The sequence below is a fragment of the Acomys russatus genome, chromosome 3 (assembly GCF_903995435.1).
Source record: "Acomys russatus chromosome 3, mAcoRus1.1, whole genome shotgun sequence".
Lineage (NCBI taxonomy): Eukaryota > Metazoa > Chordata > Mammalia > Rodentia > Muridae > Acomys > Acomys russatus.
This window is the reverse complement of record NC_067139.1, coordinates 25,591,378-25,606,256: the sequence shown is the minus strand read 5'-3', so window position 1 is coordinate 25,606,256 and position 14,879 is coordinate 25,591,378.

Sequence of the window (14,879 nt, the reverse complement as noted above, 5' to 3'; positions counted from 1 at the left end):
CCCCCTGCAGAATCTGAAGCAGCAATAATTAGAGGCCATCTGATTAGGTTCTAAATAAGAGCCTAGTCAGTGCTAAGGGAGAGCATCCCAGGGAGACACTGAAAACAGACTGAGTGTGCTAAGAGGCTGTGCAGTCCACTGCTACGTCTGTACAACAACCCCTCCACGCGAGGAGTGACTGAGTTATGCTAGTCCCTCCCCTGACCCCAGCACTGATGTGTTTGCATGTATGTATATCTGTGTTCTGAAGCACACACATAAACATGCTGGGAGAACTGGGTCTCAGACACCAAGCTCTTTTGTATTTTGGTAATACAGATAATCAGAATGTCTCCTGGAGATGAATGAGTGAGAACCAGGTTTTTTCATCTTCCGGGGACAATCCTACATGCTCTCAAAAAGTCAGCAAATAGCAGTTAGCACAGGGAGTAAGAGCCATAGCCGTGGTCTCCGGATGAAGGTAGACTAACTACAGAAGTAAGCAGCCAAGTCCAGTATAGGAATCGCAGACAGAAACCAGAAACATTCCTCTCTGGCCTTCAGCTTCCTGCAGTTTTCGGATTGAACTCTGGGAAGTTAGGGTGCTTGCTTTCTGCCCCTGTGGCGGAGGAGGCTGATTTACATTTGTGTTTTTGTTCTGAATGCTCTCATTTATTTTTGTAACTCCTAATTAGAGCGGAAATGACTGTGATGCTCTCCCAGAGAGCCGCTCCTCTTGTGAAAAGCATGAAAGAAAAAGGTACTGGCCAGTCCGTACACCCTAGGGACAGCAGGCTTTTGCTTTCCCCATGGGCTGGCATAACAATGCAAATTTTTTATGCTCTTTGACAACAATAAATGTAAAGAAGCCCATCAAGAATGCACACAATTGACAGGAGCTTCGCAAGAAGACACACAGAGCCAACTAACCAGGGCCCAGAGAGGCGTGCAAGAGATTGAAGCACCAACCAAGGACTTTGCATGGACTGGACTTGGGCACCCTACAAAAATATATTTGATGGGCACTTCAGGATTCATTTGGATCCCCTAGTAGAGGGACCAGGGGCTCTCTCTGACACGGACTCTCTTGCCAGCTTTTCAACTACTTCCCCACGGCAGGACTGCCTCACCAGGCCACAGGGGAAGAGGGCACACTCAATCCTGATAAGACTTGATGGTCTGGAGTGAATGGGAGGAGGAAGGGCTCCCCTCTTTTGAGGAATAAAGGAGGGGGATGGGGCAGACAGAGGGAGGTTGGGACTGGGAGGTGAGGAGGGGATGGTGCTACAGCAAGGATGTAAAGTGAATAAATAAAATTTTAAAAAGTAATAAAAACAAGTAAATAAAAATAAAAAGGATGCACCTAGTTACAGTGAATTGTTAAAAGTACATGTGAGCTCTTATTATGCATAGAGACAAGTTTCCTCCTATCTCCTTTCCAAATGGAGACTCAATAAAATCAGAAGCCCGTGCCTCTTAATGTCTGCTAGGGCAAGGGAGAGTCTCAAAAGGAAGCAAGGGGAAGCTTATAACAAATGCTCATTAAGTTGAAAATATGCTATTTGAAAAGTAAGAAACACTGCTTTGCCTGATTTTAGAGAAAAGTTTGCACTAAACAGACTGATGGTGACAGCACATTGTGTGATCAAGATCCTACCACAGAGCTTTCTTTATTGTTCCCAGAGAAGGGTTTCATTAACCAATGGGAGAGGTAGGCCCCTTCAAAAAATAGATAAGAAAATATTAACACAACTTGAAATTGAATGCATGGGATTTTTAAAAACAAAAATATCTTATCAATTCTTTGGGAATTGTATACAATACATTTTGATTATGTTCACACCAGCCTCTCTGCTTAACTTCTCCCAGCTCAACTCCTACGTCTCTACCACCCCAACTTTGTGTCCTATTAAAATTTATTTAATGGCACTTCAAGTCCGATTTGCCATTCATATACTCCTGGGTGGAGGGTACATGGGACCTACAGAGAGCCACACCTTAAAGAAAGCTAACTCTCCCTCCCCAACCAGTCATCAGCTGACATCATCTCCTCAGTAAGTGTACAGAATTTTTATATTAAAGAAAAGTCTTGTGCCTAGTATGTTTCACTTTAATGTCCTCCAGTTGCATCAATTTGGCTGGAAAGGATGACATTCTGTTTTTTTCAGGTACTTTCCTGTGGCATTGTCTTTATCTGCTCATCCTTTGTTAGGAGCCTGGTTGTTTCCATGGCTTCACTACTGTGAGGAGGGCTGCAGTAAGCATGGGCACGTAAGGATCTTTTTGATGTACTGATTTTGTTTCCTTTGGCTACACACCTAGAAGTGGGCAGCTGGATCATAGAAAGCCATCCTCTCAGCACACAATGATCATATGTATATGGAGCAATCTCCACCAAAACCAAATGTTTACTTATGAAGGCACAGACTAGTTATAAAGGCTTAAGTAAGCAGGAGGTCTTAGTGTAATGGCTAAGTTATTCTGTGGGAACTGAAGACAATAAGACTCCATTGAGCCAACTATTTTTTTTTTTTTTGAGGCCATTAATCTTCTGAGATTAACAACTGTTTAAAGCTATCCTACAAACAGCAAATGGACACATAAAAATTAAAAAACCATCAGCATAACTTCAACCCACTGAAAATATGATTCCACAGGCACAAAGCACATAGTCCCCGGCAAAGGCGACAGGAACATAAAGACCAGACTGTATGACAGTAGTCCAACCTATGCTGCCAACATCTCTGGAAGAAACAGTCCAATCCATCCCTACCAACTACTTGTGCATCTACCACGGTCACCTAAAACTGGACACCACTACAATTCTAGCCTTGGCAACGACGCTTCCAGGAGAAGGCGCACTTGAAATGCAGGAAATGTTGTGAAAGTTGCTGGTCCCGAAACGGAGTCACTTACATCAAACCCTAACAAAATGGAGCCAGTCGACCATGATAGAAGAGCCCTGCCTATAACGAGAGCCAGTTAGCAAATTCCTAAGAACCTGTGTATTACAGGTAAATACTATATAATAATGCTTGCCTAGGAGCCAACTCTAATCCCTGAAACAAGCCCTTGTCTCCAAATGGCATTTGTTTCTAAACAACTTCTACGGATTTCTTGTTTTCTTCTAAGTGCTTGCCTTGAATTCTTTGGATGCCTCCATGGTCTCCCTTAGCATCCTGAGTCCAGAGTGCAATCTCCTGTTGATGACAAACAAACCCGTGTTAAAGTCAGCAGTGTGTGCAGCAGTTTAGCGGCAAAGTAGAGTTTCCCCCTGGGTTTTCTCTGTTTGACATTATCCTGGTTATTTGAGCTCAACACCTGAGAAGTGACTGTGACCTGAATAAACAGGCAAGAGGAGGGGACTGGAGGGTGACACTGCGGACCAGGAAGATGACATCATTGAGACTTGCAGTTTGGCTGCCAAGCTGGGCACACCCACAAGGAAGCTGGAGACAAAAAGGAGATAGAAGTTGGGTAGATGTTTCATTGCAATTAAAACTCTCATCTCCCGGGAAGGGCTGGGTGGCATGCCAGCTTGCAGCCCAGCTTGCAATAGGAGAAGGAATATGCGGGTTTACGGACATCACCTCCACTAGTGGAATGGATTGACACTACACTGAGGGAGTCTAAAAGGCAGCTCAGCACTTCACCCAAGGAACAGCTCTTGGCCAGATGTGCTGGGAGGATTGGGCACATAGGTTCTCCCGCAGACACTTTGTGCAGGCATACTGAGGACACAGTCCAGATGTGTGGAAGGCTGGGTCTGCTTTACACAGCCTTCTCTTTGTGTGTTCTCACTGGAGGGAGTGGAAACACTCATGAAAGACCCCCTCAGAGAGAAGGAAGGGGGCCTGGACATTTCAACACTGGATTCCCCACATCCTAGGTGGATACTGTTGCTGTCTGCATTTGAGAATAGTCCAAAAGGCTTCTTTGAAGTTTCTTTTTCAAGCTCATTCAAACGCAATTAAAAAATGCCCAGAATGGTAAATCTGAGAAAGAAAAGGTCCAAGAGAAAATAGAGGGGAGATACCAAAGCCATCTTTCTACAGAGTTCTAAGCAAAACACACAGGGGAAATACTGATGGAAGAATTACCCAGAAGCTCCAGGGACAGTTAGACAAAGAACAAGACTGGCTGGTATGGGGAAAAGAAAACATTGAGGTCAGCTTTACGATTTGGAAAGGCAATCCAGCAGGCAGAGGTGTGTGAGTCTTAGTTGAGGGCCTGCTTGGGTACACCAGCTATGGCTCAACAGTGTGACCTCATCCATTTGGTCAGGCTGGGGCTGGAGTCCACACTGCCATGGTAGGTGCTTGTTACCAGCTTTGTGAGCCAGTGCTGTCTGCAGCTGCTGAGCTCCTCTCAGCATGAACCCATTTCTGCTTGTATCATCTGTCTACTTGTTTGAATTTATTTTATTTTTGATTCACAAGCCATAGCTACATATACGAGCAGGACATTAGGTCATAAGGTCATAACTCTCTCCACACTGTCATTGTGTCATCGTCCAAATCAAATCAATTAATGTAGCTTTACTTATGGTAAAGTATTTGAGATATATTCTTTTTGTTCTTTTGAGGTTTCTAATCTACGGTTTCTGATTGTGGCCACCCTGCCGTGTGACAGACGTGGACACCTGTTTCTTCTGCCTGCGTGAACGGATCCACAGATTCGTGCATCCATCCTCTGGTAGCCATCTCTCTGTATCTGTGCCTTTCATTTTATGAGACTTCATAAATAAGTAGGATCATGAGATGTTTGTCTCTCTGTATCTGGCTTAATTCATTTAGCACAATATTTTCCAATTCATCCATGCTGTCACGAATTACAGGAGCCCCCCCCCCCTTAAGGCTGAATACTATTTCATGAAATTATCTAAGTTCTTAACAAATTTTAGACACACAATACAATATAGGGAAATAGAGACTCACGACTATAATGAGGGTCTCTAGATTCTAAGCATCTTGTATCATGAAGAATTTATACTGAGAATAGCAACTTCTATTTTTTCTCTCTCTCTAGTCCCTAGGAAACTGTTCTAGTCTCTGTTTTTATGTTTGATTGTTTTAGATATTTCATAACTGTAATCAGGCAGTGCTTACCTTTCTGTGAATGGTTCATCCATCTCTTTGTATCTAGCAGAATCAGTTTCAAGTCTAAGTATTATTTTATCCTTTCTGTCTCTGTCTGTCTGTCTATCTGTCTGTCTCTGTCTCTTTCTCTCTCTCTCTCTCTCTCTCTCTCTCTCTCTCTCTCTGTGTGTGTGTGTGTGTGTGTGTGTGTGTGTGTGTGTGTGTGTGGTGTTTGTCTGTATGTGTCGAGGTGTGGGGGTGTTTATAGGTTTGTTCATTTGTTCATGGGCATTTATTTGTTTTCTTATCTTGGATACTGATCTTTGAGATCATGATTTTAATTATTTTGGACAAATACTAGGAGGTGGAAATGCTAAACAATATGATAGTTCTAGTCTTAACTTCTTGTAGAATTGTCATTGGTTTCCATTGCAGTGGCTTCATTTTAGTGCTACTTTTTCATCCATAATGGGTAAGGATCCATTTCTCCACACCCTGGCCAGTACGTGTTATCTTTTACTGCTGTTGTTGTTGTTGTTGATGATGATGATGATGATGATGATGGTGATGGTGGTGATGATGGCGATGGTGTAGTATTGGTGATGGTGATAGCCATCCCAACATGTACGAGGGAATTACTTATCAATTTGCCATATACATTTCTTTAAAAAGCCATTCAAAACTCAATATATTATAATGAAAATGAAAATGTGGAGATCACCAGGTAGATAACATTGTGTGGAAATAAGAGCTTGAGGATTAGAGTCACAAAGTTCAAGTTCAAGCCCTGTTATTCAATGATGGTGTCTCATGTGGCAACTTGTGTGTGTATGTGAGAGAGAGTGTATGCATATGTGTGTCTATGAGTGTGTACATGTGTTGTGTGCACACATGTGTGTACATGGGTGTGTAGTGTGTGTGCTGATGTGTGTACATGGGTGTGTAGTGTGTGTGCCCATGTGTGTACATTTGGTGTGTGTATGTGTGTGTGTGTTTGCAGGTACTTGAATGTGGAGGGGGCGCATGCATCACATTGTGCTTGGGAAGAGGCTAGAGCAGGACATCAGGAGTCTTCTTTTATCACCCTCTTTCTTACTATCACAACAAAGGGTCTCACTGACCTGGCAGCTCACTTCTGTGACTTGACTGACTGACTAGCAACCTCTCAGGATCTGCATGTCTTGGCTCCACACTGCTAGAGTAATAACCACACATAGCCATGTGATTTTTGCATGAGTGGTAAGGATTTGAATTGATCTATATCATTACAGAATAAGTGATCTTACCCACTAAGATCTTCCCAGCCCCAGAAAGTTACAATTTCATTGATCCTCTGCCACAGACAGATTTCAAGAATTAATTAGTATGTAAAGAATGCTTTTGGAAACCACGGGACACTATAAATGTAAGAGAATGTATGGATGTAATAATTAATATTTGACATGCTAAAGTGAATCACATGTAATTTTGAAATAAAATATAATTTTCTCAGTTTTGCCAGAGACCATAAGTGAACTAGATTCATGGAACCCCATCTCAGAATTATAATGATGTCAGTCCAAAAAACTTGTCCTGATACAAATGCAAGCCAAGATGGATAGTGTACGGAACAAATGGTTCGCTGTAGCCGTTATATATTGAGGGCTTTCATGGTGTATTATGTGGCTGAAGGAGATGAGAATTAGAGAAAAGATGTACAAATGCAAAGAAGGCAAATGGGAACCATACACACATTAATTTGTTCAGTGTGGGAGACTGGATGAGCACGGCCCGAATAAGCTCATGGATTTGAATGCTTGTTTACCAGTTGGTGGAACTGTTTAGGAAGAATTAGAAGGTGTGGTTTTGTTGGAGGAGGTGTGTCACTGGGAGGTGGACTTTGAGGTTTCAAAAGCCTGAGCCATTCCCAGTTAGCTTTCTTCCCCTCCCTCTGCCTCATGGTTGTTCTCTAACCTGTGAGCTCTCAGCAGCTGCTCGAGCACCATGTGTGTCTGCCTGAGGCCTTGATCCCTGCCCTGATAGTCATAGACTCTACTACCCTCTGGAACTGTAAATCTCTAATTTAAATGATTTCTTCTGTAAATTGCCTCGGTCATGATGTCTCTTCGCAGCAATAGAAGCAATAGAAAAGTAACTGAGACAGCCAGTTAGCATGCAGACAGTGTGGACACCAAGTTTAATAGGAAGTGCAGTAGTTGTTAGCCTCAAGTGGATAGCTTACCTAGAATTCCAAACATGCAAACAAAAGAATCTGGCCAAGATCTTAGATGCTGTGACAGCCAACCACAGATCTCTACAACTTTAGACTTGAGTCCAGATCTCGGTCATTATCTCCAGGTGTGCATACCCAACTGTCTACAGGAGAATCCCCACTGTGTGGCTCAAACACACCCAAACCTGAGGTCATTGTACTCCATCAAAAACTGCTTCTTTAGCTATGGTAGAGATTAGCAAACTCACCTTTCCCATCGCTCTAACTGAGAGTCATCAGTCCCTCCCTCCCTCTCCTGCCCCCCCCCAGGCACCTCTCACACCTTATCTTTACTTTCAGAATGACTCCTAGATGTAAACATTTTTGGTCTAAGCTGTCACATCGTTTTCTGAATCATGCACCAGTCGCTCATTTGCTCCTGCTTTATCACTGCCCTTGTTGAAGAAACTGTTCTAAATATAGAGCCACAGTGATTGTTTCAAAACACGCATTGCCTCATGCTGTGTTCTTCCCAAAGGCTCACCACCATTCCCTGCATAGAAATAATGGGGTTTTGTTTTCAAGTTTCTGATCCCACAGGCTGATTCTCTACATTAATTTGTGTTTTCCCATCACACTTGCCTCCTCACTGCTCCTTTAAAGCATAAAGCACATGCTCATTACTGGAGTTTGAAATTGTAGGGCTCTCCACCTCGAATGCTATTTTACCCACATGACTTTACCTCCTGTCCCATTTAGGTCCCTGTTCAAGTGTCACCTAGTTAACGAGACTTTCCCTGACACTGTATATCACACGCAGTTCTACTTACGATATCTTCGGTAGTGAACCAAAAAGGAGAAGCCCCTGCTCTCCTGGAGGTTGCAGTCTTACACAAAAATAAGAGCGTGAATGAAAACAGTTCAATAATTGGTATGTCAAAAGCAGTTGATGAAGGAGTAAATGCAAAAAGTAACATAATTTCTACATGAATTCGAAAATAAGTAAAAAGAGCACACAGAGAAGTGTCTCTCTAAGTTATGTCTTTAAAAATGATGGGAGTATTTACCCAACACCCTACAATAGCCATGCTCCACCCCAGCAAATACCTGGAACCATGGTGGTCAAACTCCACGTATATTATTTTTTTCCTATACATAAGCACCTATGGGCAAATTTAACTTATAAACCGTGTACCAAAGAGATAGACAATAGTAATCAATGATAAGGTAGAACCATATACTTTAATAGAAACTTGTACTCTGGAACCTTTGTCAAGTAAAATCAGATGAGGGGTTCTAAGTAATCAATATGACCAGGACACAGAATCAATCTCTCTCGTGGGTGTATCACAGTGATCCCTTATGAAATAGGAACAAGGGAGAAGCCATAGCCGAAATGGCAGCCATAATGGAAGTCACATCAAGAACCATTGCAAATAGTGACTGACTGAGAAAGCTGTGCTTGCGGGCCTGGTGAGAAGAATGTTAAAGGGAAAGAATCCCATTGGCCCGGAATATGAAGAGTAAGAGGAAAAAAGTCAACAAGGATGTCAGCTGGACACCTCCTTCGGGTGTCTGTGGTACTGACACTTGCCAAGTTTAGGAGTGTATTGACAAGGGTTCTGAGTGGAGATATAAACTGGGAGGGTAGTAATGAGGGTCCTTGCAAATGCAAATGAGGACTTGAGGAGAGCTCAGTGGAAAGACAGATTAGAAAGCTATGTGCTGAGATTAGGGAAAGCACTCCCGGCATGTTTATTACCTAGGACAAGAGCAAGGGACTGTTGATGCTAGCCGGCCTACAGGAGATGGCAAGGGGCAGGGGCCACAAGCCCCTAAGCAACTGAGAAGCACTGCATCCCTTAAATTGAGTGATGCTGCCACTCCTGGGAGTTCTCTTGAAGGGAACAAAGATCTTTCTCACCCCTGCTAGAACCTCCTGCTAGCCAAGCCCAGAAAGAAAGCAGAAGAGCTTGCACACCACCACTGCCCACGAAAGGGAGCCCTTCTGAATACAGAGTGAGATGGGAGGATAGATTGAGTGGGCAACAAAATAGTTAACCCTCCACTCTTGTGCTTCAGTGTCTGTTCTTGTCCTTTTTTTTTTTTTTTTTTTTTTTTTTTTTAGGGGTAGCGGTGTGATCTCAGCACAAGGAACCCAGCAGCCTCTCAGCTGCTATATGTGCTTTCAGGATAAACTCCACGCCACCCCTACCCATAACACAGAATATCAGCCAATGTTTATGATCGTCATACGTGGTATAAAATGATACACCCCTGCGCATGTCTTAATAACCATCTATTTTCTCACGCATTAATGTGATAAACCCAGCTTTGAGCAGTAAATCATTCTTCTTTAGGCTGCTGCATCTCTGTTGCTCCTATTTCATGGAGGATCATTACAATACACCCATGTGAGAGATCAATTTTGTGTCCCAGCCACCATATTTTCTTAGGATGTTATATTTAAAACTATATCTTGTATTACACATTTGTTTTTATTAATGCTGTTCACCACCGGAGTATTTACCTTAATTTTCCATTTGGGGTCACAATAAGCTCCCTTACATCTTTGACTGCAGTGTTTCTCAACCTGTGGGTTATGACCCCGGGGGGGGGCACGTATCAGATATTCTGTATATCAGATATATAACACTACAATTCATAACAGTAACAAATTTACCATTTTGAAGTAGCAACAAAATATTTTTATGATTAGGGGGTCATCCCAACATGAGGAGCTGTATCAAAGGGTTGCAGCATTAAGACAGTTGAGGGCCACTGGTCTTAGACCATTGACATAGACATAACCACAACTCTTCCTTTTTTCTGATATTGCTTGTAATGTTCAGAGCCTGTCTTTTAAGTCATTGTCATAGTTATGCATTCCTATCCCTGTGTCTAATTTAAACTCCAACAGACACTAACATTATTGTTTTGTGCAGTCAGCATTTATTTACATTTCCATATATTTTCCCATTATATTATTCCTCATTTCCTCCAGTGTTTCCACATTTCCATCTGGAATCATTTTCTTCAGGCCTGAGGAGCTGGCTCAGAGTTCTTTAGTATGGCCTGTTTTTGGCTAATTCTCTCACTGTTTTAGAGTGAAAACATATATTTTCCTTTCTTTTTTTTTACATTTATTTATTTAACATGTATATGAGTGTATGTTTGTATATGTATATATCAGTGTATGTGTGCATGTGTGTATGTATGTGTGTATATAAGTGTGAGTTTATGTATATGTGTATGTGTCTGTGTGTATATAAGTGTGAGTTTATACATATGAATGTGTACATGTGTGTATGTATGTGTGTGTACTTGTGCCTGGAAGACAAATGATAGCTTGCTGAAGTTCTCACCTCCTATTATATGGGTTCAGAGCATCAAACCCAAGTGGTTCATCTCAAGGACAAGCAGCTTCAACCTCTGAGCCACCCCATCACCCTCACCTTCATTTCTGAAGGAAGCTTTTGTTGGGCATTTGGGCATAGAATCCTAGGATTATTATTATTTTCCTTCAAACCTTGAAGAGTGGTGTTCATTTGTTTTCTGGCTTTTGTAACTACTAATGAGATGAAGTTTCCAGTGTTGTTTCTTGTTTCTATAAAGGCAACAGACCTGGTATGAGTCTAGCCCTGCATTCACTTCCCAGTCCTGTAAATAAATACATTAAAATAAGCCAATAAATGTTAACACCTAAGAGACATCGGCTTCCCCTCTCACCAAATACGGTAACAATTTTACAACTTTGACTTTAGGTAGCTTCACTATAATTCTTTTTTTTTTGTTTACCCTGTTTGAGACTTGATAAATCTTTCACTTATAAAATATTCGCCTGGCTCCTTTTTATAAATGCATCTAACCTATTAAAGCCATACACACTTGCCTCCACTTTGTCCTTCTCTTTCCATTTTCTCAAAGATAATAACCATAATACTAGCCCAAAAGGGATGTCCCATGAAAGTCTTCACTTACCAGAGGATTGGGATAGATGTGAGGACATCCAACTGGGACCCTAGGTGAGAGAAGTATGGGAGAATGGGAAGATAGAAGGACCCAGAGGGTCCTAGAAACCTACATGTAGACATCATGATGGGCAGATCTGGACCCAGGGGAGTCTGCTCAAACTACTGCACCAATCAAGGACAATACATGCAGTAAGCATTGAACCCCTACTCAGATCTAGCCAATGGACAGGACATTCTCCACAGTTATGTGGAGAGCAGGGACTGACTAGGACATGAACTCTGGTGCCCCATATTTGACCACTTCTCTGTGGCGGGGAAGCCTGGTGGCACTCAGAGAAAGGATAAGCAGGCTACCAAGATGAGACTTGATAGATAGCCTATGACCATGTAGTGGGGGAGGAGGTCCCCCTCGGTCATAGACCTAGGGAAGGGGAATACGATGAAAGCGGGAGAGAGAGAGGAACGGGTGGATACAAGTGAGGGGAAAACAATTGAGATGTAATCTGAATAAATTAATTAAATAATAAACATTTTAAAAATTCAGAGCCAGCCCATTGAAAAAAATCTTACTATTGCTCCTGTCTGAGGGTACCAATGTATTGATCATCTGAGGGTCCACATCTGCTATGCGGCTTCTCCGTTGTTATTAGCCATTATCATTTGTCTGTGTGATGAGTTATTTCTACTTTTTCTCCATATTGAGCCCTAAGAAATCACAGTCACTCTAATTGATGCTTCCTTCCTCCTGACAATCTGCCTCCTTTCCTCTATGAAACCTTCGGGGCAGCTTGGCTCAGCGATGAGGTTGATACTGGCTTTCTCCCCAGACTTTGGGAGAGTTGGCTCTTCTCTCTACCATCTTCCACCTTTGTCCATCAGTGCTCCATATAGCACCAGAACCCAGAAAACATCCTGCATCAAAAGCCAAGGACTCACTGATGGTCCTATGAGTTTCCATTTTGTCATAGAGATCTGCATAATTGTCATAACTGTGTTTTCCTTTCCCTAACATATGTTCTCTGCTTGGATAAGCTTAATCTTTGCCCAGAATTGACAAATGCTTCGAGAGAGACAAATACAACTGCCGCGGTATCACCAGTCGCCCTCAGGAACAGGTCCACCTTCTCGACACCACTGAGTCTTGTTTCTGCAGTTCCTGAGTATCTGTGACCATTAATCTTGATCAACATTGTACAGGGTCACCTAGGAGACACTCCTCTGGCCACGCCTTCAAGACCATTTCCATAGAGGATGTAACTCAGGAGAGAAACCCCATCTTGATCGTGAATTGCACCATCCCAAGGACTGAGGCCTCAGACCGAATAAGACTAAGAGGTCAAGGGAACTATGGACATCCTTCTCTTTCTCCTTACTGTGGGCATAGTATGACCACTGCTTGCACGCCTGCCACCACAGCTGGAGCCATGCCCACTGCCATGGTTCCCCCGCTATGGTGAACTATGTGCTCCAAACCACGGACCCAAACAAACCCTCCCCTCCTTATAATGCTTTTGTCAGGAAAGCTTATCACTGCAAGGAGGAAAATAACTAATACATACCTTAAGAAATAAGAAGCTGTTGTGATTCATCCAAATTCACATTTCAGTGAAAGCATTCATCTGCAGAAACCCACTATATTCAGCTGGGTAGCAGAGACACTACTAATTTAATTTTATAGACACTTCACGGTTTACTTTGGACTCACTAGCATGTAACTTTCTCACTGCTACAAGTTCTGATTCATCATTTGTCATATGTTCTAAACAAACATTAAACAAGAACATCTGAATGCTGCAATCAAGATTCATCGTGACAAGCATTAAATCACTGGGGAAGGCTACACTAACAGACAAATGAGTGGACCACAATAGAATGTCCAGAAATAAACCCATAGAGATATCCACATTTAATGTATGATCATATGAGCATTTCAAAATGAACTATTAATAAATAGTGCTAGAATAACTTTAAAAGATCTGAAAAATAAAGTTTTTTCTTTGCCTTCTATATTTTATATTAAAATAAATTAATAAGTTCATGCATATGTATATAGAAAATAACACAATAAAGTACTAAAAAAATTGAGGATTTATGTATGTGTGTGTGCACATATATTTTCTTGGGATGAGAAACACTACTGTATAAATAAAAGTCTATATTGAATAAGAAAACCTAAAACATTCACAGACATGAAAAAATTGCCTAAGAACCACAATAATCAAAGTCAGAACAATAATGTAAAAATTGACAGGTAACGCTTACTAACCAAAGAGCTAATTTCCTTCATATAAGAAGAAATTCCACAAATCAATATGGCCAGTGGAAACTTGTCTTGGGTTCATGTGCTATTGTTGCTACGACAAAGTATTCAACACATGTCTTCTGTCCCTGCCTCTGCTAACAGGAGATAGTGCAGCTGGGCCAGAGAAGGAAGGGGCTGGGGGCATTTAAGAGTAACAATCAGTAGAGTTCTTGCTTTAAGTCATTAACTAGAGAGTGGGAGTTGATTTTTTCTTCAACTATTTCCCATTTGTTTGCATGAGAACATTCAGAACACTTCTCTCTCTCTCTCTCTCTCTTTCTCTGTCTCTCTGTCTCTCTCTCTGTCTCTCTCTCTCTCTGTCTGTCTGTCTCTCTCTCTCTCTCTCTCTCTCTCTCTCTCTCTCGTGTGAATGTGTGTGTGTGTGTGTGTGTGTGTGTGTGTGTGTGTGTGTGTGTGTGTGTGTGTGTGTGTGTGTTTCAAATCAGGCTGATCTCAAACTCAAGATCCTCCACTCTCAGCCTTCCAAGCACTAGAATGGCTGTTTTGTCCCACCACACCTTGCACAAACATTTTTTTCTAGTATGACCATTTAGAAAGTCTCCACTGAGAAAGGTGATGTGTTAGGGTGTTTCTGTGCCCCGTTCCAAGATCCTGATAACTGAGCTCATGGGGGATTATTGCCCTCCTCTCATGCTCCGACAACGGGCTGCTGCTCCTCTGCCAGAGACAAATGAAGCCTCTATTCAGACCATCAGTTTATGGAGGCTGCGTACACAAAGGGATCTTTGTGCCATCCAGACATACCCATAGTAAAGAAAGGCCAACACTTCTATCACAAAACATACACTGCTTAAAGTTTTTACTGCTATGTCTGCGAGCCAGTGCTCAATTATTTATGGAAATTACTCTAGGGAATTGGAAATAAAATGAGAGAGAAGAGGGGCTGGCAGGGACAGATAAGAAATAATAGGTGCAATTTAATAAGCACCATTCACAGTCCAGTTCCTAAAGAAAGGCATACTATAAAAAGAATCAGCTGTAAACATTCGGGTTCTAAAGAGTTAACACTGAGGGTCTGTTATCTAGATCCTATTGTCTCCTCATAATGAACATGGACGAAGGCAATTGGGGAAAACAAGGAAGATGTGAGCAGAAACTACAATAATCCTGAACTTTCTACCACAAACTTGCCAAAATTCACCATCCTACAATCTTAGAGGAACAGCAGCAGGTAGGTGAACATCTGGTCCTTGGGCTCCTGAGCCTGGTATCATAATTAGGTAATATCCATGCTACTGTTAGGAGTAAAAGTCACTTAATGTTCTGCACCTCAGCATCCCCATTTATGTAATTAATTAATACTATACGTAATAAGTAAACAATAAGAGCAAGAC